The sequence below is a fragment of the Tachypleus tridentatus genome, chromosome 9 (genome assembly GCF_004210375.1).
Source record: "Tachypleus tridentatus isolate NWPU-2018 chromosome 9, ASM421037v1, whole genome shotgun sequence".
NCBI lineage: Eukaryota > Metazoa > Arthropoda > Merostomata > Xiphosura > Limulidae > Tachypleus > Tachypleus tridentatus.
In genome coordinates, this window is record NC_134833.1 from 110,061,709 (window position 1) to 110,088,534 (window position 26,826).

The 26,826-nt window shown below is 32.5% G+C and overlaps 1 protein-coding gene and 1 long non-coding RNA gene across 3 annotated transcripts in view; one reads left to right on the forward strand and one right to left on the reverse strand.

Moving 5' to 3' along the window:
• The window catches only part of LOC143226033 (uncharacterized), a 102,010-nt gene extending 93,510 nt beyond the window's left edge, over positions 1–8,500 (forward strand). For both annotated transcript variants that reach the window (XR_013014252.1, XR_013014251.1), the window contains one exon: positions 8,337–8,500. This is a non-coding gene — a long non-coding RNA (uncharacterized LOC143226033). The remainder of the gene's footprint in view (positions 1–8,336) is intronic.
• The window catches only part of LOC143226032 (uncharacterized), a 339,996-nt gene that overhangs the window by 297,203 nt on the left and 15,967 nt on the right, over positions 1–26,826 (reverse strand). The window lies entirely within an intron of this gene.

Genomic DNA, 26,826 nt, shown 5'->3' on the forward strand with positions numbered 1-26,826 from the left:
CAATAAATGAAAAATGATAGTTTAATACCCAACGAGCAGTTTTTCGATTTTTATATTTCAAAATATTTTATAATAAGAGGATCATCAAATGAGAATCAACCTCAACGACAATAAACAGATGATACTCTACACTCAGTGGCTACTATATTAGGTACACCTACCTATGACAATGTAGAACCCCCTTTTGCCTCCAGAACAGCCTGAATTCAATGCGGCATGGATTCAACAAGGTGTTAGAAACATTCCTTGGGGATTTTAGTCCATATTGACTCTATAGCATCAAGTAGTTTCTGCAGATTTATCGGCCATACATTCACGCTGCGAACCTCCCGTTCCACCTCACCCCAGAGGTGCTCCATTGGATTGAGTTATGGGGACTATGCAGGCCATTTGAGTACATTTAAGTCACTGTCATGTTCGCGGAACCAGTTTGAGATGATGCGTCTTTTGTGACATGGTGCATTATCCTACTGGAAGTAGCCATTGGAAAACGAATGAACTGTAGCCATAAAGGGATGCACGTGGTCAGCAACAATGCTCAGGTATGATTTCAAACAATGATAAATTGATATTAAGGGATCTTATGTGTGGCAAGAAAATATTTCTCACATCATTATACCCCCATAAGGCAGGATGGATCCATGGATTCACGCTGTTTATGCCAAATCCTGTATTACCATCTACATGTCGCAGCAAAAATCGAGGCTCGTCAGACCAGGCGACGTTCATCCCAATCTTCAATCGTCCAGTTTTGGTGATCCCACTGTAGCATCATCTTCCTGTTCTTAGATGACAGGAGTGAAACCCGGCGTGGTCTTCTGTTGCTATATTCTATCGCTTGAAGGTTCGACACGTTGTGAGTTCAGAGATGCCCTTCTGCACGCCACTGTTGTAAAGATTAGTTATTTGTGGCCTTCGTGTCAGCTTGAATAAGTCTGGCTATTCTCCTCTGACCTCTCTCATTAACAAAGTGTTTTCACCCACAGAACTGCCGCTCACTGGATGTTTTTTTGCACCATTCTCTGTTAAGTCTAGAGACTGTAGTGCGTGAAAATCCCAGTAGATTAGCAGTTTCTGAGATGCTGGAACTTTTACGTCTGGCACCAACAATCATTCCACGGTCAGGGTTGCTTAGATCACTCATCTTCCCATTCTAATGCTTGATCGAACAATACCTAAACCCCTTAACCATGTCTGCATGTTTTGTATATTGAGTTGCGGCCACATGATTCGCTGCTTGGATATTTACGTTAAAGCACAGGTGTACCTAATAACGTGGCTACTGATTATATGTTCTAAGCTAATGAATAAACAATAAACAATATTCTATGTAAATCTAACGAATAACAAAAATGCAAGAAATGCCTTATATATAAATATACTATTTCGTTTATAAATGAGTGTGATTTTATTTTGTTCTTAGATAATGGATGTGTGCTTATTTGGAAAAAGATTGGAGTCAGATTCAACCAAGATTTCAGATAGGAATGTGGTGGAAGTATAATGTGGGTACGAACAAACAATGATAGCTGTGCTGACCTACATATTACAGTAAAGACATTCTACATTCATTTATACTGCCATGTACTGGAGCAATAGGTTATGACTCTTTGTAATGGATGGTAACTCCTATATCTCACCATACTCAAGTAGTTGTCATATTCATTGAAGGAAACGAAAGAAATTAACTGAGAAAAATGGTCTGTGGAAAGAAAGAAAATTAACTGAGAGAAATGGTTTGTACACTCCCGGGACGTATGGGATGCCTTTGGAAGATGCACCATATTTTGTCAGACGACTCTAGAAGGACATTGAAGATGTCTTGAAAAAAAGCCTTATCAGGACAATTGACAAGAGCACCTTGGGATCTTACTTAAAACTCTGATTTTAAACATGTAATATCATAGGTTACTGTTGGTGTCTACAGTGGCCGTATTCCAATCAGTAAATTGTAAAGATATAAACCTTTCTTTATCAAATATTTGTTGTTGTTTTTTATACGAGAGTAAGCGAAATAATGAATTATTTTTATTTAAGATTACACAACGGTTCATTATATGTCTGATTTAAAAACTAACTGAGGGGTGATTGACGTTGTTGTTATAATATTAGTTTCACCTTGTCTTAGTAACAATACAATAAATTCAAATAACCCTTTAACTCTGTTCTTTTATATTCTCTTTCTTAATGTGGTGAGTAGGAAATACTTTGTTGTGTTCAAGAAATCACTATTTATATATTTGAGTAACTATTGATACTATTAGTATTTTACATTTTGTTCCGTGAAATTTGTTTGAAAAATCATACATACAGTGAGTATGATACTAGCATTTTAAAATATTTTAAAAAGAAGTAAAACGTGTTAAGATGATATTTATCATTATTATTGAGCAGAATAATTTTTTACCTGTGGTAAAATATTAGGCCCAGCATAGCCAGGTGGTTAAGGCACTCGACTCGTAATCCAAGGGTCGCGGGTTAAAATCTCCGTCCCACCAAACATGCTCGCCCTTTCAGCCGTTGGGACGTTATAAAGTGACGACAAATTCTACTATTCGTGAGTAAAAGAGTAGCCCAAGAGTTGGCGGTGGCTGGTGATGACTAGCTGCCTTCCCTGTAGTCTTACACTCCTAAATTAGGGACGGCTAGCGCAGATAGCACTCGTGTAGCTTTGCACAAATTTCAAAACAAATTAAGTAATGTGAAAAAAATGTTAATTTAGAAACTAAATCGCTGTTTAAATCTGTTATTTTACTGCCCACACATAAGCAAACGCATATGTGATATTCTATGCTTTAATTATGGATGTTGATATATTCGTTAAACATAGTTTAAACAACATGATACTGATATAATCGCTAATTTCTGTTAATTGAGGTTTTCCGATAGGATAATGGTAAGTTTAAGGATTCACAACTCTAAAATCCGGAGTTCGATTTCCCGCAGTGGCCATAGCAGAGAGCCTAATGTGTCTTTGCTCTAAAAGAAACAACCAGTGTCTAATTCAGATGGAAGCATTTATTTGTTTATGAAATATTTTACAGGTCACATTTATTTACTCTCAAAGCACTTCATGAATGAATGTTTTTCACAGATGCGCGCACGGACAGACAAACTAAGAAAGTAGACAATGTACCGAAACGGCTAGTAGTACAAGGCAATTACCAAATCAAATCGTAGCTTAAGTGCTTCGGTAATTATTCACTACCACGTGATCCTCTTCACTTGGTAGAATGTTCGAAAGTAGATAGAGGTTCAGAAAGGAAGCTTGATGTACGTTTGTAATTAATGTTCATGCCTTATCAGTTAATGCTTGAATTATCAGCGTATTAACGGACTGTAAACTGGAGTTGAAAAAGATATCTCTTACTCCACCTCTCTCTCCATCATATCTATATATTTCGTTTTTAATTAAACTTTATGCGTGACTTTTTATAGGAACAATTTAAAACTTAAAATATTTATGAATCTGAAAATTATTTTGTCACTCGATAATTTTGCTTGTGAAAGAATATTTCACGTCTTTATCATTTGTGTGACTTTTCCCTGTAGAAAGCAATATTTTTTTAAATCCTTAAGTTGCTGAAGTTTACAAAGGTGAAACGTTATTACGAATTAATCAGTAGCAAATATAAAATTAAAGGATGTTGCTTATGAGCGTGTACATTCTCCGAAAGCAAGATATGTTTAAGAAACTTTATTGAAATCCATTATGTTAACATATTAACCAATGAGGTACATAAGCTATGTTCCTATTCTTGTAAAATTTTCACAGTGGAAAAGAATACTCAATAAGGAATGTATTCTTTAATTTACAGGAAAACACGTTACCTGCATATTTACAGAGGGTTTAGAACGTTATGATAAAACGCTTTTGAATGTGCAAATAAAAAAGTCGTGGAACAATAGCAGTCGATATCAATATACCTTGCAGTTGTTTAAGATTACTTAGATAGTTTGTTATGCCAATGAAGATTGATCGCTTTTGGGAAAGGTATGTATCATCTATTGCCAATACAAAATATTCATAAATTCAAGTAATAAAGACATATTCAGATCTGTGATGAAAACGGGGATATCCTTTTACCTCATGGTATTGGAAAATAAAGAAATATGTATGAGCTTGGGATCACAGAATCAGTTATAAAGAGACCTGTAACAAGTCATATTCCAGTTGTGGCAAGCATTGTGCAACGCATTGTAACTTGTCAATGGCAAAGATCATTTACATAACTCAGGCAACAGTTCGCAAACAAAACAAGAAGGATCTCTTTCTGGAAAAATGACACCAGTTACATGTACACAAGTTGCTTCCACAGCATATACATTCTATTGGTGTTTACCTCAAGCGTACGTAGAAGAAAATGGATATTCTTACAGTTCACTAAGAGGACGTAATGATTAAATCGCTGGATATAGCGCTTATGGATTTCTGTGTGATCGCACTGTTGGAAGGCAAACTGGAAACCATTGCCCTCAAACACTGGATGAACTATGAAAAGTCAGCAGGAAGGAGTGGTGTGCCTTGAATATGATAGTTTTGCGATGTAAACTACATTTCAGACCTACTGTCAAGATTACGTGGTTGTAAGATGGACCTTGACCGGATGTGGCAACATAATGTGCAATGACATGGTGAAGATCGAAATCGTTTTAATATAATATACTCAACTTATATATATCTTCTATTATAATTTAACCATTGACGGATAAGGTCACTTACGCTACAGAATTGAATCCACATATTCTAAATACTATCTAAAACCTTTTATCCCTTTTTTCTTTTGAACAGCAATGATGTATATAACAAACACTAAGTCTATACACATTTCAGATAAATAAAACTAGGCTACAGTAGAATACTCACAGCGGAAGCAATACACTTTCTATTATTTTTATTTCTCTTTATAAACCTATCGTTATATTAGTAAAAATTCAAACTGTTTAAGTTATCCATGTTTTCTCAACTACAACTCGGATATCAAGAGTTTACTTCATATTAGACACAAGTTTTAATGGTTGTATTAAATAATTTATACCATAATTATGGTGAACATATTATGTGCTGAGAAGCCAATCAATGCGGTTCATTTTCTTTCATACAAATTACTTAAATCACTAACAAAAGATATGAAAGAACTGATGTCTTATTCCCAACAAACCATGATCTGATTATATATATTATTATTTTTCTTCCAGAAGAAACCAAAATAAATATCCATAACACAAAGAGATAAAAAAAAGTATATATAATAACGGCTACCGTCTTTCTAGAAATCAGTAGGTATACAACACAGATTTCATTTATGTAAGTAAGAAACAAGAATTTTATGTTGCGAGTGAATAACCAGAATATTGATTTCTCTTTTAAGCTTTCTGACTGTCGTTCTGTTTATCATCGTATAAAGTTAAATACATTTTTTTTAAAGAGATAGTTTGAAAACATTCTAATAAGAGAACATTTCTCAAGATTCATCATAATTCCATGTTTGGTCTGCAATGAAAGATGTAACTTTTGTATGGGTGCTTTATTAAAGACTTTTTCATATTACATATTAATATTTTATTAATAGAAATTTGTTGTTTTTGAATTTCGCGAAAAGCTATAAGAGAGCAATTTACGCTAGCCATCCCTAATTTAGCAATGTAAGACTAGAGGGAAATATTACCACCCAACGCCAACACTTGGGCTACTCTTTTACCAACGTATAGTAGGATTGACCGTCACAATATAACGCCCCCAGGGTTGAAAGGGCGAACATGTTTGGTGTAACGGTGATTCGAATCCCCGACCCTCAGATTACGAGTCGAGAGCCCTAACCATCTGGTTATGCCAGGCCTTATTAATAGAAACAGCCAATATACAATGAAAATTTTATAATTCCTCAACGTTTGGTCTTACGGCTTTATTAAGAAATATACATCATGTGAGAATAATAGCTCATTTCTTAACATAACAAAATAACATATGTTAAAACTGGGCTTGTGTTCTATAGGATGTCTTGATAAAGTCCCAAGGAGAAACGTTGAGAAATTACAGATTTTTATCCGGGAACTGCGTATTTCTCTTCATAAAACATGTTTACACTTCGGTGTGCACTACACTACCTGAATACGAGTTATACATCCAGGAATAAATATTATAACATTTCCGTACACAAAATGTAAACAACTGTAGCAACTTATATTTACAAAGTAGAAACTTTTTTTTTTACATATTAGAAAAAATATTGACAGAAAACACGCTATTCCTAAACCAGGTATAATTTAATTAATTTTATCTCTAACTTTACAATAAAAGAACTTTCAGAAAGACAATGAACATGAACTTTCTCTAGTTTTACCAATTAATATAAAAATCAAATTTCACTGCAGAAATGTTTATTGCATGCTTTATACCTTATAAAAAATATCATTTTATGTTTATCTTTGTTCTGTCACAAGCCGTTACTCAAAAGACCTTCAGACTTATCACTTGAGCTGAATTTATAACAGTGAAAACTTTGTTCGAAACGTTTAGTACATAATATACCAGAAGTTCGGTTGTGTGTACCTGAATAAAATATCTTGATCTGCTTAAATAGGCTTAAGGACTTAAACTTAGGAATGTGTGCAAATAGCATTTCAGATCTATATTATTCACACCTCTCTTGTTAGGACTGAGTAGCTTTTTTGCTTCCTTAGTTTAGACTTTTTATTATAAAGCAAAATTAAACTTATTGTTTATCGTTATACTTGTAAACTAGGGCAAAACTATGCTTACACTAAAACATGATATAACATCAAGACAATGTTAAACACTAAAGTGATTTTGCAACAACAATAATATATTTTGGCCAATATCAAGACATTTCTAAGAATAAAAGTATTTTTACAACTGCAAGCCCGTTATGCTTCAAAGCTAAATAAAAACTATGATAATAACAAAGGCAGGCACATTCTTATTAGTTATTGATAATTTTTACATAAATTAAAAACAAGGCTAACAAAGAAAATACACTGACAATAAATGAAAATGAAATTTAATGGAAAACAGCTTAATCAAAAGTTAAGGATAAACTTACACAAGGAGAAAAGTATTAGGTTTTAAAATATTAACTAAAAGCAGTGACTTTAATAAAACTGCATTTAAAAAACTATATTGCTGATGTTTCAGGTTCGGTGCTTATAATCTCAACATTAAGAGTTAAATCCAAAACTATATAGCTTTAGGATTTGTTTTTGAGTAATAAAAAAGTTAATAAAAAGTTGTTCCCTTGGAGCAGACACATTGTTAGCGTTTCTACTTAGAAGGACTAATGACAACAATGGAGATGCAACTGAAAAGCATTCTGACCTGAAGCAAAGTGGATGAATCATTACTGGCAGTCAATTGGTCCTTTAAGATCACGTGATAGCTTCAGTTTAAGAATCCAATAACAACTGTTTGTGTAGCTGTGTGGTTCCCTTGCATAAAAGTACCAGCAATACAAACTATCTCATAAAGAGGTAGAATAACTGTGTGATTCCTTTGCATCAGCGAGCCTCAAACAGAGGTCAAATAAATAGGAGATGGCATGCTGATAGAACTCAGTTTCATTTATCTATAAACAAAGCACTCATTTGATTACTGTGAAATATATTAGAAAAATGTTCTGAAATATTAGACCTGACGTAAACTAGCAGGAAATCAATACATATATTTGGTGAGCCATGATGTATGTGGTACAGAACCGTCTGTAGATTTAGATCACTCGTTCACTTGAAAAAGTGGCATTCATGACACAATGTTTCAGCTCAAAGCTTATAAAATTCAACTAAAGTAATGTTTTACCTTCTGTTGTTTCGCTGTTTTTGTGTTAATATCATCTGTAAGCTTTTCTTTGATAGCTACTGCACAGAGTGCTTATAACCAGTGCCAACTACGAAAAACCAATGATGTACACTTATTTTGGATCTTGTGTTAATTAGGTGACTGGGTATCCTAACTTCGAAAAAAATTAAATAGCGACTGGAATACAGAAAGAAATTTATCAAAGGAAACCAATATAAACTCAAACAGCTTCAAAAGTTTATAAACGTGTGAATTTATAGGAATATAACAGGTTATTTAAAGTTAAATTCCTCGTATGCTGATACATTAGAAATGTAATAATAAATATAAAAGAACGCTGAGAAAAATAATATATATAAATTTAACCTCTTCCAGAAAAACAGAGAAGTAAATATGAGTAAATCTGAGAATATTAAATTCAGAGCCAACTTTTGTTGCTTACAAAAATTTAAAGTTTTCTCTATTATTTGGTTTTATAGAAAATTTGATACTTTATTTTAATAACACGATTTCTTGTTTTAAGACAGGGAACAAAAACGCGACAAAAACAGACTACGTTGACTATTGCACCTTCCAGTGGAGCAAAGGTATGTCTGAGGACTCACACCGCTAAAAACTGGGTTTCGATACCTGTGATGGAGAGAACACAGATAACTCTTTGTAGAGATTTGTGCTTAATTTCAAACATTGACTGTTGAATGGTACGTAGTTATAGCAACATCGCAAGACCAACTGAATCTTCTTTTGAGCAGATCCAAGGAGAATACGCAGTAGGAACATCTTATTCAGCTAATGTACTGGGTCGCTTTATTTCTAACATTTAAGTCTAAATTTACAAATAAATGTTTTGAACCCTTTATAAACTATAATTAGCTCTATCTTAAGAGTTTTGAAATTATTTGTATGCATTATTGTATTAAATATCATATGAAATAACATCGCATAACAAGTACTTAAAACACGTCAAATGTTATTATGTGGAGAGCATGACTCCAACTCATCCACAAGCTCGCGCAACTTCAGTTTTGTCGAGATCCTTATGTTTTTATAAGTGTCTTAACAGATTTTCAAAGTTGTCAAGCATAACAAGCGACAATGACTCCTTCAGCTAGAGTTTATTAAGTTTTGTTTGTGCTAAAAAAATACCTAGGGCAACATTAAACTAAATGAATTTTTCAGAAACCAACTTCTTATCGTTAGTGCAATGTGAACTGGCACATATTAGCTCGAGTTCATTTTGAAATAATGCTAGATTTTTTTTTCTTTTTTCAAAGCTTCGAAGAAAGGAAAATCTCTAAACAAGTTGTTATTTATATGAAGTGTAACTATGATACTAAAGAACAATTACTGAGTAAACAGAATTTTCTATTTAAATGCTAATAAATAAAAACTTTCGTAGAATAAACTGCCTCTAAAAGCTGTTCTAAAAGATACAGTGCAAAATGATGGTATTAAAACCATTTAAAATCCTTTAAGAACTACCACTTAAATGTGCAGTCGAGGATTGTAGGCTATTTAGTCGTAATTAGTTTAAAAACTATGGTTGAATTATTTATTTCTATTTCGCATCAAGATAAGAATATATTGGGAGCTCTGAAGAGTTTTATAAATGACTGTAAAAAAATTATGATTTTATATGTATTATATATACATTATGTTACATATTATATTATACATATTGGAAACTAAATACTAACACTAATTTATTTCCTTAAATTGACATATTAGTTAATGAAGTCATAAATAATTATCATCTCCATTACCAAACACTTGGTTAGATTTCGCTTGGAAGTACTCAACATCTATTCAATTAATAACTCAAAGAATCTTTAATCTGGGGCACCCTTGTTTATATTTGAAACTTACGTAAGTGTTATATAAGTTGAAATAACAAAGATGTTTCATCTATTTCGAAAATTGCAGTGAAACATATACCTTATAAATTGTGTTTTATATTTCTGGCACTTGAACATTTATATACTTTGAGCATTACGTTAACCATAAAGCCATACGTTAAGCTACAACCCTAACCAGTTGTTTTCTGAAACTATCTCAATATGAAAACTTAATTGAGTGATAACAGGCTGATGAGAGCTGCGCGAACGTTTGTCATTTAGACGGTAGAGGGAATTAACAACAGTGAATCATAGACAGGCAGTGCTATAAAGCTCATTTTCGTGCGAAGAACCTGCTTAAAGGTTTGCACGTGTATTTTATTAATTGATCTCGGCCTATAGGTTTAAAAACAGAACAAAGACACTAGGATGGTTAATAACAAGGCTTGTGAATTCGTTTCCAAGAAAACGTCATGTAATTTGCATACAGTCACAATTCGTGCTGTCTTCATTCGTTAATATTTCTAGCTAGATAGAAGACATAGAAAACCTCGAGTTACTAATATGTGTTCTAATGATAATTCACTTCTCCAATTTTGCCTGGTCTATAAAGACAGTAACCTTAAAGTTATGGCTGTAGATAGAGAAACACAGAGAGAGGCATATTGGGATGGCGTGCTTTGAGCAATCAATTCAGATGAAATTACCTTCTTTATCACATATATTTGATCAGATAGTTATTTCATCGTTTGTCCTGACAATAACGATGAGCCACGATGTAAAGTAGTTATGTTTACTCTACTTTATTACATTTAAACTTAGATTATTTTCCCGAGAGAACCAGTGCAACTGATGAATATAAATAATTGAATAGTGCGCTTAATACTATATAATGTAAAATATAAAAAGCTATCTTATCTACAAAATGATTAGATATGACATAGAATATCCAGCTTCAAATCTAATCGAGTATTTATTTCATCAGAAACGTTTGCAAGCAGAAAACTACCAGTGAATAGGTTCTTAATAGGTGTTAACTAATGTTGTACTCTACGTGTACAACTCCACTAGAAGCCACACTAAATATACAAGTTTTTATCCTCTCTATCTACATCCAGAGCGAACGACGTCAGCAGTATAGTTTGATTTGTCTTATAAGTACACCTAATTATACGAAATGTGAACACGATGATTGATGGTTCGTAACCCGTTGCTGCAAAGTAATTCTCCTCACGAAATATCCTAGCCCAAACTTAGTGGATTCTTAAAAATGTTCCCTATTACTGGTGGTTATGCTACCTCACTGTTATAATTTTTATTTCTTATTTATCATCTGCTACGATAAAAACTATTATTAATTTTTATACGTTACACCTAATCTTGCTCGTGTTGTATTTAACTGTAACATTGTTTTTGTGGCAACATGTACAAAAAATCTACTTGGTAAAATAATAATAAAAACAACAACTAGGAGATTGTATTTTAATAGTGAAATGGGCAGAAAATAAATAATCAAAATATTGTACTTTTGTGTCCTAATGGAAACATGGAGAAGAAAACACTGATATAATTACTTTATTGCAAAATGGTCGTCTAAAGGCGAACGAGTACGAGAACAAATAAGTAATTGTAATACTGTTTTGTAATGGAGACGAGGTAAAAAATGCATAATTAATTAACTTGGTGGGTAAGTAGCATTAATGGAAAAACATTTTATGAAGAACGTTTGATAACGCAGAAAAAAACTTAATTATACCAATAATTTAAATCTAGAAAGTTATTCAAAATATTCTGACAGCGATTGACCTCTTCAATTTACTTTCATTGTTGGTAAAACTGACTTCTTTTATAATAATTCATAATTTCGAAAGGTTTTGAAATATTGACAACTAGTTTCATTCTGTGATATCACACCTTGAAAGTTTCAGTTACATTTCTAACTATTTTTCGAGTTTGTAGAGCTTTCAGGTACCAACTATCTGTTTGATGAAATATTTATTTTGAAAATCATAATTATTAGGAAAAATATTATATGTACTGTATACTTTTGTCATCACATTAACTACCTGTGGGTTTCAAAAAATGTCAAAGCAATTTTTAAAAAATGTATTGTAATATTACATAATATGAAGTTACAGCTTTGATGTTGAAGCGGAAAACTTACAGCTGAAGCTCTATTTTACTTCAATCTATAGTATTAAAACATTTATTATTTAGTTGTCTGAACAATCTTATTTTGTTTTTCCATTGGTTTCGAGATCGTAGGATAACGACTTTATTTAATTTGACTTGAAACATTTAGTCTGCCTTTGATAATTTGATTATTTTATTCTGTTATTTCATTGAAGGCACGTATGTTCAACTGAAGTGTATATGTGACGTTGTTTGACCTAAGAAGCAAAACGGTGGAAAAAGAGAGGAGTGTAGATAAAGCTACAGAATGGGCTACATTCACTGCGAGTATTGAAACCAAATTTTACCATTATATGCCCTCAGATTTATTGCCAGGTGGTTAGGGTGCTCGACTTGCAACCTGAGGGATCACGAATTCGAATCCCTGGTACACCAAACATGCTCGCCGTTACAGCCGTAGAGGCTTTAAAATGTGATGGTTAATCCCACTATTCGTCAGTAAAAGAGTATCCCAGAGTTAGCGGTGGGTGGTGATGGCTAGCTGCTGTCCCTCTGGTCTTGAACTGCTAAATTAGGGATTGCTAGCGCAAATAGCACTCATGCAGCTTTGCGCGCAATTCAAAACAAAACACGGCTCTGAAGTTAGGGTTTTTGTTCTATTTAAATTGAGACAGCTTAAAAATAATTTATCACCACATTCTTAATTAAGAGCAAGCTAATACAGAGTTATCTGGTTACAAATGTTACGTTGTGTTTAAATATTGTTATTTTTGTAACAATGTTACAAATAGTGAACATCAGTGTATTAATCTGTTACGAACCAAGCAGATGTTTTGTTCTTTTGCATGTTGGTATTGAAAGTAACTTACATTAAAATGTGTGGTGTAAAAAAAACCTCAGTGTAGGTAAAACTAAAACAACTCATATATATTTAGCAGCAAATAGAACATAGTACAGTAAAATGACTATTAAGCACAACCACTCAGCTGTTTCTGATATATATTTGTGCTTAATATTTTAAAACTTTTGAATAAACAAATACTTTAATTAAAATTGACGATAATAATTGCCCGTACATAAACCTTATTCAAGCACACGGAAACAGTTGTACATGCATATTCATTGGAACGTTCATGATAACGAGGATCTCACAATTTTAAAACTATCGTTACTGTCGTCTTCATGACACGTGATCAATAACGGTCACTTTTTAAACCTCATTCTTAACCTGAAGATGACCTAAGGTGGTCGAAATGCTACTTGTTTTGTGCTTTTAAAAAAAAAAATTCAATCTCCATATTAGCCGTGTCTACTATCATTGGAACGTGGTTCTACTCGGTGAAGTGTATTTTGAAGTATTTTTAAAGCGGGATTAGTTCAAATCTAAACAACTAAGTGCTTTCAGGTTTGACCATTACAATGAAAACATTATACTCAATTTATTCAATTTGTAGAAAAAAAATTTGTTTCATAAGTTTAACCCTTAAGATGAAAATGAATAGTAATTTACCCTTTAGAGGAGTTTTTTTTTTTTCTATTTTTTTCACTGTAATACATTATTACACAGTAATATTGATTAATAGTTACTTTTATCTTATTCTAATGAAGTATTTTGATTATACATAAACCAGATGATTGCTTTATTATTTGCACTGATTATAATCAAATAATAATTTATTTTTCCTGGATGTTTTTAATATCATGGTCTAACATCTTGACTCCTCTTATATCATCTTTATTATGTATTACATTGAATAACATTTGGAAATATATGCTTATAAAAATGCTATTGCTAAAGAATGGACGAAAATAATAATTTTTATCCAGTAATTTTGATAGTCTTTTAAGATTGCACATCATTTTGATTGTGTGACATTTTAACTTGAATATATTACAAATTATGTTTTCGCTGTACGAAATCAAATGCGCAAGAGTATTTAGGAAATTATTTATATAGATAATTAATTGCACGTTAGAAAAAATACATTAAATGGTGTGTTCATACACAAGTGTAATATATATATATATAAATTGAAGAAATACATACCAGTAAGTAGGAAACGAGGAAGAAACAAATCTCAGAATATCAGAAGAATACCCTATATTGCATAAAATATATCTATACACATGATACAATAGAAAAACTTAGACTAAAGTATTTCTTTAGTATTACAACACAATGATCAATCTTCTGATAGTCTAAGATATGTTATCGGAAATTCCTGAGACTAAACTTGAAGCGGAAAGAAGTGTTTTCTACTTCCAATTTGTATGCATGAGTCGGTAGTGCAATATTATTGATCTATTGTGTTTTTTTGGACAAATGCGCAAAAAACAGACAGACAAACAAACAGACAACAAGATAAATTGTGTTCGATACTCATACAGGTGAAATAATGCTGCCATGGCTTACAATAAAAACGCTTTCAAATTATTTTCCAGGCAATAACAAAGAAATAATTACACAACAAGAAACTACCTCACTGTTAGTTGAGATGATGCAAAATAGAACGTGTTCTTTCATTTTAAGATCCAAATTTAACATTTTTCATGTTTTTCTTGAAGGACATAATTTTCCAGAAATGAAGGGTATTAGAGAATTTACTTAAAAATAAATCCAAGCTGAAAGAAACTGAAAACAAAGAAGTTGAATTTTGCAATAAAACGTTTGGGAGATATAGCATCATTGGTAATAAATTTACGTTTACCAACTGTGATAACTACTTAAGTATTCATTCTAAATACCATGTTTCTTTATTTTGGAAACATGTTTTAATCTGTGAAAATTTTCATTGACTCATTGTCATTAAGAATGAGAATACTGTATTTCAGTTGATTCGTTACACTCACAACATTGTTTCCTAATTTTAACCAAATTATAGCCTCAAAATAAACGTCTGTTATTTTCACTTGATACGGAAATATGTTAAACCAAGAGATTTTAAGTTTTATTAAAAACCTTCAAATTGATTTAACTATTAAACGGTGGTCATCATCAATTGATGACGCCACCTACAAGACTCCCGTTGTTTAAGGGTTAAACTGGTTTGGTGATATAACCGATATTTAGCGGCATAAATCATAAGGTTTTTTGGTAATTTCGCGCAAAGCTACACGAGGGCTATCTACGCTAGTCGTCTCTAATTTAGCAGTGTAAGACTAGAGGTCATCACTATCCACCGCCAACTCTTTGGCATCTGTTTTACCAACGAATAATGGCTGAAAGGGCGAGCATGCTTGGTGCGACGGAGATTCGAACCCGCGACCCTAAGATTACGAGTCGAACGCCATAACCCACCCTGCCATGCCGAGCCAAATCGTAAGGTAAAAAGTAAGTATTAGGAAAATGATCGATTTTGTGCAAAGAAATGAACTTAAAATATAAAGTATAAACGTCATACTCACAAACGTAAATAATCTATACTTATACTGAAAACTATTCACGATAAAAGATTAAATAAACTTTGTTTTTCTTTATTCAACTATTTTAAGTACATAAGTACTTACACTCAGCGAAATCGACGTATTAGTATAATAAAATGACGAAATTCAATGTTTGCACAAGCATGAATATTTTCACAGTATTTCGATCCGATTTTTTCATATATCTTAAAAGTAAAACTGAAGAAGTCGTTAAAACGAAAAACTTACACATCTTTATATTTTCTGACTTTTCTTAACATCTGAGACAATAAAGCGCTCATGGCTCCAATGTTAATATCGTAAAATAATTCGATTTTTGAACTACAACTTTTTTTTTGCACGCAACTGAAAATAAACAGAAGATCAAATTTTTTCAGAAAGGATAGAATTTAGTAAAATAATAGCAAAAAAAATCAGAAATTGGACAAGAATAATGAACAAAATACAATTTCATTTTTCGTTTTTACTCGCATTTGTTAATCACTTCTTTTAAACAACGTAAGTTCTAAGTGGCATAAAAACTTTAGCTTCGTGAGTCTACCGGACGACAAATTTTTAGTTCTGAACTAAAATACTATTATGGTTAAGTTTATTGTTTATTTTGAATTTCGCGCAAAGCTACACGAGGGTTATCTGCGCTAGCCGTCCATAATTTAGCCGCCAACTCTTAGGCTACTCTTTTACCATGAAATAGTGGGATTGACAGTCACATTATAACACCTCCACGGCTGAAAGGGCGATTACGGTTAAGTGTCAGAGCGAATACTTGAAGTATAAATGATAAATGCTCAGAAAATATATGAAACGTATAAAAAACAAAATAATATGAAGTGCGTGTTTTGCAAGCTGTACCTTTCACTAAGACTAAAGATTTTTGATCAGTGGTTAATGTTTAAAATGAAATGGATTTACCAAAGGTTGACCAAGAGAGAACTTTTAAATTAAAAAAAAAACATTTCTGATTCCTTACAAAGATAACCTTCATGACTTCCAGGTTTAAGTGCTAACCTGTAAGAAGTAAAACAGTGCGAGGTAAGTTATATTTTAGACTTTTGTATCTAAGGAAACTAGAATTGTTGCATTTATATAATAACATTAACTTTCGTTCTTGTGAAAGGCATAATGTAATTATTCGTTTGTTTTTTTTTTTGAATTTCGCACAAAGCTACTCGAGGGCTATCTGTGCTAGCCGTCCCTAATTTAGTAGTGTAAGACTAGAGGGAAGGCAGCTAGTCATCACCACCCACCGCCAACTCTTGGGCTACTCTTTTACCAACGAATAGTGGGATTGACCGTTACATTATAACGCCCCCACGACTGAAAGGGCGAGCATGTTTGGCGCTATGAGGAGGCGAACTCGTGACCCTCAGATTACGAATCGCACGCCTTAACACGCTTGGCCATGCCGGGCCAATGTAATTATCTGATATACTCTTATGCTCTAAATATATAATTTATTATTAACAATACAAAAATAAAGCGTTCATCAACCAATAGAAGTATGGAAAGAAAGAGATTACTCTTACTTGCCACAAGATGAAGCACTTAATCTATTTCACTTGAAGACAAGTGCAGGCAGAAGGCTGGAAAAACTGACCGCACATTCAATAAAAGCTCGATCATAATAAATTTTTATACACTTAAACATTTAGCCAGCATTGCTGTTTGTTCTCATTGCTTTTAAGGTATCTACGTTTTTTCTTCTTTTGAGCTTGTTACAAGAGAACGTTAACAGCTGTTACCTCAAGCAATTCGATTACGTTTAGTTAACTAGTAAAAGTTCTAAGGAAGTCTTGGCATTTACTGAAGAAGCAGTGGAACATGAAGGCTGTTTCAGCATACTGAGAGAGTTATCTACTGCTACACTTACTCTTTATACCATATATAGTGAAAACAAAAACTGAAGTAAAAACTGCGTTATTTTCTAGATATCGTATAAATTATTTAAAAGTAACTTATTGGTCTGTCTGTCGACTAACTTCTCGTTATTGTTATGAAATATATCATTAAAAATATAGGGCTAAAGAAAAGTTATTGACAAATCTACAATATTTTAGGCATTAATAAATATGTAGTAAAACTTAGCTGTTATGTGTTTCTTGATTTAGAAAGAGTATTTAACATGTTTTCCACACAAAATATTCACACACTCAGATCATGGATATGTGTTGAGATAGGGTATTTTGAAATTCCAACATAGGGGTATCTCTTGTTTTTAATGAGACGAGAAAACAAAGGAAGAATATGGTTCAACTTGAGACAAAAGGCCATCAAAGAGATCCCTGCAACAAAATTTACTTCAGCCATGGTAAGGATAGCGGACGTCTTGTAACAGGACAAGCTCCGTGAGCACAAAGATTGCTGGAAAAACCGTTCACGTATCCCAAGCAACATAATCAAGCAGGCTATTCATCTGGGAAAGCAAAACAAGCTGGCCCCACGACATATTTTTTCAACTATCGCATACCGGAACCAGCACGAGAATAAAATGGGTATTTGTGATATTCTTAGAGATATGACACCCAAGTCACCTATGGATTTCTTTGGTATTGGATTGTTGAAACGGCGGCTAAGACATCGTCGTCTTTGCACACTAGATAACTTATAGAAAACAAACTTAGAGGATCGCTGTGTATTTTAGACATAATAGCCTTACGACGGACGGAGCTTTTCCAATGGAAACTACACTGCAGAACTATTGTCAAAATACGCAATAGTCAGAAACGACATGATCGGACGTGGTGACATAGACTATAACGACTTGCCAGACTTCAAAATCGTTTCAATATAACATACCCAACTTCTTTGGCAAATCAGCATATTTACTGAGCTCAAATCTTGAAAATTCAATTTTGCTTTTTAATATCAGCATCTAATATCTTATTATATGTATAATATTCAATGTGAAAAGAAAATATTTGGCTAGGATATATGCAGAACTCTATAATATTTTCGATTTATCATAGTACAATATAGTAATAAAGGATGTCCATAGCTCATATATTTATCTACAACCATAAATAATGTAATGCATTTACTTCTTAAGTAATATATAATTTAGTTACATATTTATGAATTATCCTTGTCACGCGTTTACTGGTTATATAATACATACTTTAGTTATATATATTTATGAATTAAACATTTAGTAGTAGCTGGTTATGACCTGGTGGTTATGGAGCTTGACTCGCAATCTGGTGGTCATGGGTTTAAATTTCTTTCACTGTATATACTCACTCTTTCAGCCAAAGAGTAGCCCAAGAGTTGGCGATGGGCGGTGAAGACTAACTGCCTTCCCTCCAGCTTTACACTGCTAAATTAGAGAAGGCTAGTACAGATAGCCTTCGTGTAGGTTTGCGTTAAATTAAAAAAACAAACAAATAAAACCATTCACCACAAACCTTGAGCTATTCTTTTACCAACGAGTAGTTGGATTGGCCGTTAGATTATAATGACCGAAAGGGCAAGCATGTTTAGTGCGAAGGAGATTCGAATCCGCGAATCTCAGATTACGAGTCGAGTGTCTTAACCACCTAGCCATGCCGGGCTTAGAATAATTTTGATTAGCTGCCTTCTCTCTGGGCTATCACTGCTAAACTAGGAATGGCTGAAGCAGACAGCCTCCGTGCAGCTTTGCGTAAAGTTGAAACCGAATTATAGATAGTAAATAAAAACGAAATTAGACCATACTTTTTTGGACTTTTTCGAAAAAGTTCTCTTTTCAGATCTTTCCTTTCTTATGTTTCCACACAAAACAGTATATAACTTATAAGTATCCTTTGTTGAGTGATAAAAATCAAGAAGTTATCATAACGCAACCAAAATTATGTTTCAGGGGAATTTCTTCACTCAACATTGAACTAGAAGCTTATTTTGAGAAACCGGAGACAGGCAGTAAGTTACAGTACTTTTTTTTCAAATACCTAATTTTCTATACATTGAGGTACCTATTCTTTAAAGTAGATCGAAAATATTTTCACCTCCATTATTTAGTCTCTTCTTAATGGGCCTGGCTTCGTAATCTGAGGGTCGCGGGTTCGCGCCCAAGTCGCGCCAAACATGTTCACCTTCCCAGCTGTGAGGGCGTTATTATGTTACGGTCAATCCCACTTTTCGTTGGTAAAAGAGTAGCCCAAGAGTTGGCGGTGGGTGGTGATAACTCGCTCCCTTCCCTCTAGTCTTACACTGCTAAATTAGGGACGGCTAGCACAGATAGCCCTCGAGTAGCTTTGTGCGAAATTCCAAAACAAACAAACAACTCTTCTTAATTAATGTCTCGACCAATGGCTGGTAAATAATACACTTTTACAGTTATCTCGTATTATGTCAACATCAATGTTACCATGGTTACACTATCTACTATAAAAGGTAGTTTAATGAGAGCTTTTGTTGTTAGAACAATAATCTATTCACAAGTTTATTTATGTTTAAGGATATAGAAGATAAGGTGATCTGTATAATTTTTACTTTAGATTGCCTGCTTAATTACGTGATTAATTACAACTGCTCAGGTAGCAAAGTTGCAGCATAATACAAGCAAGCGAGTCAGTCAGTGTATAACTTCGAGCATTTATCAATAATATCAAGAGATTTAACTGCCATTATAAGATTTAGCTTTGAAGAATAATATCATATTTGTTTCCAAGAGTGTACGTCTCCCCACTGGTACAGCGTTAAGTCTCCAGATTTATAACGTTAAAAGCAGGGGGTCGATTTTCCTCGGTGGACACAGCAGATAGCCCGATGTGACTTTGCTATAAGAAACACACCCACCCAAGAGTAATATTTACTATTGAAATGTAGATCGATGGAAATATTTATTTTGTAAACGAGATAACTTTCAATTTAGGTAGTTTTCTTTATATGATCTCCTTATAAAATAGATTAAAATATTATATTGCATATTGTTTATCCATTCGTTTTATGTTATTAATGATAGTCTAAATATTTCAAGTAGCCAAAAATTTTAATGAACGACTTTTACACCATAGGACGAATATATTTATATTCGATACACACAGAACAACTTCCATTTAGAAATAAATACTAACTACTAGTAGTGAGTAACAGTGAACCGATGTAGATATACCCATTGCTCTAATAATTCCAGTGTAGACATATTTAGGTTGGAGTTTCCTATGAACGCCAGATGTTTTGTATTTTGAGAGATCGAAGATGTCACAGTGCTGTATAAAGATCTTCTTTAGCCTAAAGGTACAAAAGGCAATTGCCTTTGCTGCATATCGGTATTTATACGTAGGTCGCTGTTTGCTGCTTGATTCAAGCTCAAACATTGGCCAACTTTTCCCGTTATAACTGTTTGTATCCAAACCATTGTTCAAACGTTGGCCAACTTTGCCCCGATATCACTGGCCAGTTTTGTCCCTATTTCATTGTTTGTATCCAAACAATTGTTAAAACGTTGGAACTGCTCGAGATCTATCTGCGCTAATCGTCTCAAATTTTAAAGTGATTTACTATGATGAAGGGAGCTGGTTTATACGATCAACCTCCAAATTATAGGCTACTCTAACAGAATAGTAAGATTTGACCGTCAAAATTCGAGATTAATGGGAAGCAAAACATGGAACTTCGGATTTATAGTCCGGCACACTAACCAATGGATCGCAAATGGTTGTTTATAATTTCATAAGTCATGGAAACAGATAGAATGTAATAGGATGTTTCATTAAAATAATCTTATTTGATGAGATGATTATACTATGCAATAAAGTTACATAAACAGCCACGATGTTTCACTTCTGATTGTACAGAAAAGTAGTTCTTGAGAACAATTGCTGTTTATTGTTTTATTATGTGATAAAAAGGCTTCTGACAAAATATGTTGCTGTTTCAAGATAAGTTATGTTGTTTCATGTCTCACTGTAAGGAAGAAAGTTTCATGACAAGTTATGTTGCTTCATATCTCACTGTATGGAAAATATTTCATGATAAATTATGCTGACTCATCTCACTGTGTGGAAGGATATTTTATTATATGAGTTAGTGGTGTATATCCTAACAAACACTATATATATGTATATGTATGTAATATATGTGCTTAACGTTTTACTGTGCTTTGTGTATACCTCTTTTATCGTTCCCCAAGTATCTTACAAACGATGGTAAGGGAGTGCACGAAGCATACACTTCAGTGTATGTAACTTCTAAACAACTGATATTTATTGCTATGAGAAGTTTATTATTTCAAAGTAAGATTGGCTAAAAAATTGGCTTTCACTATCAATGTGAAAGATGTTTTATAACATTTAGGTTCTACATAACGTTTGAAATGAAATATACCGAAACTGGTTATTGAACCTAACTTGCTTTTCTAGTTTACGCTTAAATGGCAAAGAGATATGCTTTAGTTAGCTCAACTCTTCGTCACGTAGTAATATATCACTAAAACAACGTGTACAATATAGAGTTAACATAGAATAATGTTTAGGAACAACAAAGGGCCTATTTGTACACCTACGCTGTCCATTCTTGAAACTAAACTAAAACTATTAAGTAAAAAAAAAAATAAGTAGATCCTCATAAACAATCTTTATCATTTATGTAGTTATCAATATTTCTTTTAAACTAACTTAATTTCACTGTCTCTACAACATCGGAAGACTACCCCTTCCGAGGCCAACCACAGTGTTAGAAAAATAAAACTGTCTTAGCTGAAAATGACTGTTACCCTGCCAGAGTTTATATTTGTGATCTCTTGTCCTACTGTTCTTACCATTAAGTCTGATAAATAAATAATGCATCAACACAGAGATTAACTCAAACTTTTTTTTTCAAGAAAAAATAATTTTAGAGATCTTAACTTATATTCATATGACAGCCCATACATCTTAGGTAATATTCTAGTAATCTACTCTGAATTATTCACAACAGTTCAGTGTCCTTCTTATGATAAGGAGCCCAAGACTGAACACAATATTCCAACTGTGACCTAAACATTGACCTAGAAAATGAAGTTATAACTTCTGTAGCTTTGTATTCCATATTTATGTAAATATAACCTAAAATCCTATTTGTCCTACTCTTAGCAACAGCACACTGGACGACTACTGATCAACAATTACATTAAACAAAGTGAAATAATCATAAACGTTGAAATATGATGCAACGAAGACTGTAGTGTTTTATTACGGATTAATGATTTAAAGGCCACAACATAATGAATTATCATGGAGAAATAAGTTAATTACTATACATCATTGTAACACCAATAATAATGTTTTAGTTGTTAGCGATGTAACTCCAATATTACAATACATGTGCACTAAACTCCTAAAACCATCTAGAAATATTACTATTCAATGCTGTTTCATTTAACAATGTGTCGATTGTCAAGAATAATATCTTGAGTCTATTGTATTTATAACAGTTGTTATCACCAACGAGTTGTTGTTGGTGAAACTAACATACATAGTGTTTCTTCGGCTTAAAACTAGCTAAAGTTGAAGAAAAGTTATCCATGAAGATATATATTAAATATTTTAGAGAAGTATTGCTTCCCACTGAAGTTAATCATTTAACTACGATAATGAATTGCAAGAATAATTTGCGAGCAAATATCTCAGCACAAATTTTAGTCTTTTTTTACTTTATATTAGAGATAATTTGAAGTTTGTTTTATACATAAGAAAGCACTGGAAATGAAACAGCTGTTTAACATTAAGACAAGGAAATACAGAGAGCAACTAGTCACTTGCATAATTTATTTTCAAATCAAAAAAGTAAAGACATACATAATAAAATAAAATTTGATTTATATAATTCCAACTTTTGTAGAAGCTTTTACAACTTTATTGTCAATAAGAAACGCCATTCCTTAAATGTTATTGTCACTTAAGAAAGATCATGTTAAAATAAAGACAGGATCTTTGTTTACTTAATGTAATGGGTATTGAGTTGTTCCATATTACATAGATTATTACCGAGTTTCATAAATTGTAAAATGATGTGATTATCTTAAAAGCTTTTCATATGAGACGAAACAGTTAACAAACAAACACTTTATCTTATCTTAGTAAAACAAGTTAGAGTTAGCTAGAGATGTTACTTAAGAAAGCTATTCAGAGAATTATGAATATTATTTCGCCTACTATCATCTAATAGTGAGAATATATTCAAAATCATCCACCATAGATAAAACGCAGAATTTAAAAACATGTAATTCTTTTATCTTGTCATCTACACTAAGAAATAATTTCATCTACAATTACACATTTACAAAATTTATAAAAGTCACTAAAAATTTTACGATTAAGACTGCATTTTTATTTTCTGAAATCTTTACATGAGCACGTTTTGTTCTGTTTACTAAATATTGCAGAGTGGAGAAGAAATAACAGGAAATGTCAGAACTCCAGAAAGAAAGGGCTTGTGGAAACTTAATGTGAAATAATGTTGGATCTTTTAAAGTTTTTTAAAATATGTATATATCCGAATTAGAACGAAAGTTACGGTGTACAAACTTAGAGAGAATTGTATATTTCCAATTTCTTAACATTTAGTTAAAACAAAAACATAATAACAGAATATAAATTCTAGAATAGAAATAACAGTTAAGTTCAGAAATAATTATTTTATCGAGTGAGGTATTTGTATCAAAGTGTAAGTTAAACTCTATAGGTAATATAAATTAGATAAAAGAATGAATTTTCGAACTTGTTACTATAAAGAAAAATATATTTATTTTAGGTAAATTATATTTATATAAATTATTAGTTGGTTTCTTCTTGAATATTTTATGTTGTTAACTTCTAAAACATTGATATTCATTATAAAGGTTTTCTCTTATATCAATCTAACTTGTTTCTAGTCGCAGAGCATCCATTTATTCAAATCATCTAAATATATTTTAACTTGTTATAAAATAGCTTAACATAATTATGAACATTTTAATAGTCATATTCGTATATAGTAATATTATTGAATAGATGTATTGTCCCAAAGTGAGATATAATTATTATATACTTCATAAAACAATTATTTTCTCCCATCAAGATTCTTTTGCTATCATTAAACTTGAAATGGAATTTTTATATTTTAAGGCTTAACATGTTTCCTCTTGAGACCATAGAAACCACTTAAATGATCGATAAGGAGATTACTGGAAGGATTAGAGACAATGTTTTAACATCCTATGTTGTCGTAATCGATTTATTTTTAGAAGCACACGTTATATTTACTTCTATGTTCATTTTTCTGCTCAGACAAGCAAAAGTATGTAATGAAACCATGCAGATCTCTAATGAGATTTGAATATTTACGTCTCAGTAGTTGTAATTCTTAAATATATATATTTATGCCAATAGTATTGAAAGCAATTTTGAAAGCAGTGAATAAAATTGGTATAAAATGCATAATTATGTGATTGCTCCCACTCCATTGAAAAAATGGGATGAGCAAAGCTGGGATAGGATGTTCTTTACAAATGAATTCTTAGCTTCAAATTATTGTCAATCAGAAGCTAGTTTTCGGTATTACAGTCAACGTAAAACATAACGAAATATGCTGGAAAATTAATACATCTGTAGGCTGCACTTCAGCCAGTGGTGTTGGAAGTTCACACAAAATTGACGGCACCTTGACTGTTGACAAGCACAACTAGATTTTTAGCCACCATGTCATTACCTGAGGAACAAGGGCTGTTAGACTGCAACTCACCTTCCAGCAGAACCAAATACATAGTAAAACGACACCTGGAGGTAAACCAGTCCGACAGAATACTCAGAACCATAACTTAACCTGCAAAACTTTTCATTGTGGATAGTATTAAGTCTTTTCTGATTGAATTAATAAAGTTAAAATTTATATTTCAAATAATGTGCTTGAATACGCATGTTAATAATCTCGAGATAGTTCTACAGTATATAGAGGTTTAGTACGTCAGATTAAAAATAGTTTTAAGACTCACCACGCATGGCCAAGCCCTTTCAGAAGATTTTCTACCTTAATAATATCAATTCAGGGTAACTATCATTGCAAAAGGTTCCATCGTGAAAGTTTAAAGTTCAAAGCACATCTTGCCTCCCTGGAAGATTTATAAAACCCATCTTGATGCGAGAATGGAAGTTTCACAATGCAATTTCAAAAATTCTATCGCCCAATAATCCACAGGCACTGTCTCCGACGTTTTGACCAATTTTCTTTGTAAAGAATAACATAAATATCCATTTCATTCTTCAGTTTTTGAATTATACTATGATTCAATGGGAGATATGATAGGAAGCCTTATCTTGATGAACTCGTACCATGCGTGTTGGTTATTTTGCGAACTGTTGCTTGAGGCACGGAGAGGGCTTTTGCTTGTGCCGTTTTGTTCGTGGATTTTCATCTGATAAAGGAAAGGCATTTTGTTTATCACTGCTGGAGTAAGACTTGTTCCAAGTCTCTTTCTTGATGGTCTTTTTGCCCCAGGTTGATGCGTAAACCTTTGTTTACTAGTGCCGTACGAAAGATATTCTTGTCTTGTTAATACTAAATCCTCAGTCTAAACACATCTTTATAATTTGAACGTATTAATATTCTGGATAAAAAGGGCTATTAAAAACTATGCCAAATAGCGAACAATTTTCAGTGATAGCATATTTAATCCAAATAACATCAAAATGTATTTTCACGACTTTGTATTGGCTGTATTTGTCACCTAACCACAACACGTGTAAAGGAGCAATAATCCAAGTTAATCAAAACAGATCAAATGATAAAGTTTTCCTTGATCAAACTACGGAAGGTGGGAAGAAATATTTCCAAGATCCATTGATTAGAAATCTGTCAAAATATGATGTTTCTACATGATAATTAAAAATAGAGAAAAGACCGTTATAATCTTACAAACAGCTTCCTGGTAGCTCAGCGTTAAAAGTATGAACTAAAACACTCAATAATACTTTAAGTATTAAGTCTGACTACAAGAATAAAGGCTTTAAATTTAAAAAAAATCGGTTTTTATCTTCTCCTCCAATATCGAAATACTTATTTACTTTTTATATGAACTGTGCATGACTAATGTTTAGGCATCAGAATACTTCAGAGAGCATGCTAAAACAATTTCATTAAATCCAAATACCTTGTTCGTTCCGCAATAAGGTTTATTTTAAACTTGTCTCTCTAGAACAGAGACAAAAGTTACAGCTTAAAGTAGAAAAGTATTCTACAACATGGAAACAACAGTTTTCGAACTTGAATATTCAACTAATATCACAAATGTACCTCCAGATGTAATGCCTGAGATATTAATCTACTTCTAACTATGAAACTTATTTTGACAAAAATAAGAATATTGTTTCCATTCGGAATAATAACGTGAGTACTCTAAGTAAGACGTCTGAACTAGCATAGCGCAAACTAACTGCTTATAATTACTATTATAAAATAACGGCACTGTAATAAAGGTGTAGGCTATATATTTATAATAAAAGCAATGTTTTTGAACAAAAGTTAGGTGTCTAATATTATTTAAAATGTACATTGTTGTACAAGTGGCATTACGTTTAACAATTTTACCAGAAAAGTTCTGGACATACAATTTAATCATCAACATATATTTGGGACTTTGACTTAAAAACGTTCCGTGAAAGCCATCGCTAATAACTAAAATTTCCATTG